Genomic DNA, 5,139 nt, shown 5'->3' on the forward strand with positions numbered 1-5,139 from the left:
GTTTCCGTTTTCCTCCCCGTTTCAGAAAAAAATCCTAAAGTGTTTGCTGTGGTTGTTTGGAACACTTAACAGCTCGAACGAGGTAAACCCCCCTTTTTATTGGTTGCCTTGGAGAAGAAAAATTGCCTGGCAACGTAGGAAAAACCTTCAAGCTGCTGAGTGCATGCTTCAGCTTTCATAAAAACACTGGGGGTTTTGTGTGTGTGTGTGTGTGTGTGTGTGTGTTACGTACACACACATGGAGAAAGCAGTCTTGGAAGAGGAATAGGGAACCTTCAGTCATTTTGGGACTACAATTCCCATTCTCCCTGGCCATTCACTGCTGTGGCTGGTGAGAATTGGAGCCAGGCAATGCGTTTGCACTTAGTTGTGCAGCGCTTACATCTTTTCTCAAAGCACTTAACCATTTCGAGTTAAATCTCATGAGAACTTTTCCATTATGTACAGGCTGGGTCGGATGATCTCATGCAATTTCAGAATAACAGTATTATGTATTGCACCATTAATGTCTGCTGCTTTTTACTGAGTAAGCTAAAGCTCGACAAAAGAAGGCAACAGACAGAAGGCAAGATTCAGATGAGGGTAAGTGGGAGGATAAAAGTCAGTTCACCAACCAGATCAGTCATTTTGAAGTAATTCCTCAAGATGGCAACAAAAATATTTCTTTCTGATTGAGAAAGGTCTCTAGATCAAGCAAAATTAAAGGCCTGCCATTTTGGAATGCAGTGGTTGATTTCAAGCGCTATGAACTTAGAAGAATGCATATGATTGGACTGCCACACATCTGAAAAATCACATTTTTGTTGCCATTTCATTGTGAGTTATTTATAACACAGCATTCGACCCTGCCTTTTACTGGGTGTTAGACAACATTTCATCAAAAATACAATGCAGCAAGTAGAACATTAAAACCACAATAGAGATGTTTGAAGGTAGGGGAAAGTAGTTTGTGCTGTATCGAGGAGCAGACGTAGTCCGTTAAAATCATTACATCTTTATAATGAAGTGAGATACTGTACTTCTATGTTCTTAAAAGTAAGCCTACGTCTTTAAACAGCTGTGCATAGGTAACGGAAGCAGGTGTAGAGTGGCCTTTACTAGTTTAGGTTTTCCTAAGGAAATTTCATTTCGGGATGTTCCCTGTGTTTTAAAAAAAGACCCTGCAGAAGGAAAATGAGTACCTCAAGCACAAAGCGGAATTCAGATGTTTTATGGTATGCTAGTTTTTCTGGATATAGGAAACACACTCTGAAGCAGCAGAGCATTACAAAAATGTTGCCCCCTACTTATATAGCCTGAAGCAGTATAGTTCATTCTTCCATCTCCTGTTGCATGTGAAGGCCCAGCCTAGATTCTTCACAGGGAGGAGGAGGAATCGAGGGGTGGAATGAGCAAGCCATGCCATGCCAAAGCCTGAAGGAAGAGAAATACAAACCTGGCAGTGGTTGAAACAAGACAGTGTGTTGCCTAGAAATCTTAACAGTCAACTGTTGCTGATTTAAGGACAATCTAGGAAAGGTATTGGGTTTACAACAGAAGCTCCTAATTTATTTATTTGGGGGGGGGGGTCCCTCTGCCAGAGCAGAATCCGCCTCCTCTCAGCTGTGATAGGTTGCTTGCTAAGTTTGTAAAATGCGCCTTATCCCATTTTTAGACACTAAGCAGGCTTATCAGGTTTCTATTTTATTTAACAAATTTTGTCTATTGCTCTATGCGGCTTGTACGCAGCTCACAAACAGATATTAAAATTACCAATAAAAGCAGTTAATCAAAACATTTAACTATAATTAGAGTTAAGAAAGGATTAAAACACACCAGCATCTACGTGTCTGGATAGGCTTGCTTCAACACAAATGTTTTAAGCGGGTTCCAAAAATAATACATTGAAGGTGCCCGTCTGATGTTGATGGGCAGGAAGTTCCAAATCATAGGCATTGCCACATTAAATTATCAGTTTCTTGACTGGCAGAATGCGTGTTAGGTGGCACCTGTAATAGCGACAGTTCGACAGAGCAAAGTGGGCATATACGAAGGCAACCCTGCAGGTAAACTGGTCCCAAGTCATTAAGGGCTCTGTATACTCGTAGTTGAATTTGGCCTGATCAGCAACCAGGGCAGATCTCCAAGCAGGGACATTCTATGCTGACAGGGTCTCACTCTTGCCAGCAGCTGTGCTCTAGTGTTCTGTATTAGCCAGTTTCTGGGCCAATGCAAGGGAAAGCCCACATAGGTGCATTGCAGTAATCCAATCTTTTAAGTCACCAGTGCCTGAGCGCCTCTGATCGAGTTCTCCCAGTCCAAGTTAGGTTAGGCTGAAGGTTAAAATACTGGCTTAAGGTTGCCGAAAGATAGACTACCTATCCAGGTTATTGCCAAAGGAGACTCACACGGACTTCAGGAAGTTATGAATGGAGCAGCAATGGCCCTAGGGCACCAAACACCAATGATGTTTAGCGCACACTTATTCCAAAAGTGAATATATTTCAAATGTGTTCTAATGTTTTGGCTTGCAGTCGCTGGTTTACTTGGAACTCCAAAATGAGTTTTTACGACTAGTGATATTTTCTTGCGAGATGTCCTCCTGTGATTTATTTTCAAGCTGCATTTTCATTAAGCAGATTGAGATCTCGAACATCTCCCATAAAGCACCAGAGAGTTCCTGCTGCTTCCGCCCACGTGTGTTCTCTGTTCTTCTAAAGCCTGGGCACCACTCACTTTCCTCTTGGCGGAGTAGATTGCTTGTTTATGACTCGCATCAGTACCGCATACAGATTCGGTGGCTTTTAAAATGTGGCTTTCTTTCTTTCTTCGTCAGAAAGAGCTCCATAGGCAATGTCTGGTGTGATATATTGCAGTTGGCAAGCAGCTACAACCATAGGGTTGAAGGACCTTGGGGTCAAAGCACACTTTGAGTGTGCATCGTGTGGTCTTGGGCACGGCACAGTATCAAGTTCGGTTCCCCATCTGTAAGAGGGAAATCACATTACTGACCTACCTTAAATTCATTGACAAACATCCATTTCTTCTATGCAATTCACCTAAGCCAAATAGCATTCTTTTTAATCCTCCCTCTCTGACCTTCGATTGTGGAGAACTGAGGGCATAGCATTTCAATAACATCCCAATCTCGAGATGTTTGCATCCTTGCCTTATACCCAAATTGCCCGAAGCCCTTATTTAAAGAGGGGAATCACGAACTGAAGTTTGCTACGGTATATCAGTCTTCTCCAGCCTGAAATTGAACTACAATTTCCACCATCCCTGTCCATTGGCCATGCTGGGTCAAAGCTAATGCAAGTTGGAAATTGGGAACGCATACAAGTCAATAGCTGGAGAAGGCAACTTTAGATCATATTGCTGCTTTAGGAGCAATTTATCATGCATGGAAAGCAATTTAAAAGTACCAACCCCTTCCCTGATGAAGCCAGTAAAATGAGAAGCAAAGGTTTTAATTGCTTTAACAGTTATGCCCGATGATATTGTAGCCCTTTCCCAGTTACGCAGAATATTACTCCTCAAAAATAAATCTTTGTGCAATCCTGCATATTGAGAACAGAAGATCTGGAGCCGAGCCTTGGCTCAGATTAAGACCTGATCTTCAGTACATGCTGGCTAAAATGTGGACAGCAGTGCCCTTTCTCAATTACCCTACTGCTTGGAGCTGGAATGATCTGGCTGAGGTCATATGGATTTCATTGGATGGTTTCTGGAACTGTAAAATAAGCCCGTGTCTTGAATCTGTAAGTTCAAAAGATCAGCAATGGAAGCTAATGTGGCTTGGATCCTGCACACCATAACTTCCAAGGTACAAAAGAGAGTGCCTTATGTTTTCTTGCCTTGTCAGAGTAGGTTTTTTTCCCTTCATACAACTCTGTGCTCCAAATGACAGCTTCTTAGCAGAAGCTCTTTCTTGCTAATCACACCACAGGCTCCCATGAGTAAGAGGGACCTGCCCTGTGCCCCACTAACTTTTCTATCGAGGGAGATCAAGCAAAGCCCTTTGCTCTTGTCTTACCACCCTGAACTTTGCTATTTGAGCCCGTGACAGGCTTTGTCAGCAACTGATTGCAGCAATAATGCTGAGGATTTGCACAAGAGCATCTAGCAGTCGGGACAGTTGCTCTGTGTTCAGACTCCGCCAGTTACATGGAATAAGTGTGGGGGCGGTTATTATGGGGAAACGCTTAAATCCTGCAATCTGCAAATTGAATATTTAAGCAAGCACTATCTGTAGCTCAATCTGTTGAATTAGATTCAATGGGACTTCCAGGTCACTGTGCAAAGGATCGCAGCCTGGTGGCAAAATCCTATATACGTTCACTTAAGAGAACAAGCAACTCCCACTGTTTTCAGTGGAATATATATACTAGATGCACAGCTTAGAGACAGCTGTGATCAAGCGGCAGATAAGTTATAGAAATAAATACCGTATTTTTCCATGTATAAGACTAGGGCTTTTTCCTTAAAAAATAATGTCAAAAATTAGGGGGTGTCTTAAACTCTGGGCCATCTCCCCCCATTTTATTAAATCTGTTCTCAAAAATAGGGCGTGTCTTATACATGGGGGCATCTTATAGATGAAAAAATACGGTTATTCCTCAGCAAGGCTAGAATCCTAGCAACCGCTTATCTCTGAGTAAGTCCCACTGGATTCGGTGGGCTTACTTATGAGTAGACACGGTCAGGGCGGCACTGCGTGTTTGGAATGGCATTTTTTTACCATGCAATCCTAGCCTTGTACTCGGAAGCAAGCTCAGGACCGCAGAGATCCTAAACCTGTGTGACTTTCTTCAAGCCTTGCCTTTGTTCCTTTCCTACCCTTGTCAAACTAATGAAGGCGTCCGCTTATTGATTCAACCCCCTAATTTCCAAGGTCGTTCATTCACACGAGCAGCACGGGCTAGAAAGCTACGCGTCCAAAACTGCCTGGCGGATTTCAACGCGGAAAAGCGCACCTGCGGAGCCAGCTCAGGTGCGCAGAGAGAGTCCGGGTAAGGCAGGGCCTCCTCGTCTCTAGCCCCCCGGAGCCGCCATAGAGCCTGGCCTCCTCCGTCTCTTCTTTCCCGCCGGCCCGTCGAGGGCCCTCGCTGCTCGGATCCGCTCCGGCGAGGAAAGGGTGCGCCCGGGACGCGAGGCGGG

At 43.9% G+C, this 5,139-nt stretch overlaps 1 long non-coding RNA gene across 1 annotated transcript; it reads right to left on the minus strand.

The window, feature by feature from the left end:
* Positions 1-31: 31 nt before the first annotated feature.
* LOC310700699 lies at positions 32-5,025 on the minus strand. Its single transcript, XR_014522730.1, has 3 exons — positions 4,956-5,025; positions 3,648-3,738; positions 32-2,964 (listed from the first exon to the last, which is right to left on the minus strand). It is a non-coding gene; the product is annotated as an uncharacterized lncRNA (long non-coding RNA).
* Positions 5,026-5,139: the final 114 nt, after the last annotated feature.

This window comes from Podarcis liolepis, assembly GCF_965112155.1.
Source record: "Podarcis liolepis genome assembly, chromosome: 2".
NCBI classification, from domain to species: domain Eukaryota; kingdom Metazoa; phylum Chordata; class Lepidosauria; order Squamata; family Lacertidae; genus Podarcis; species Podarcis liolepis.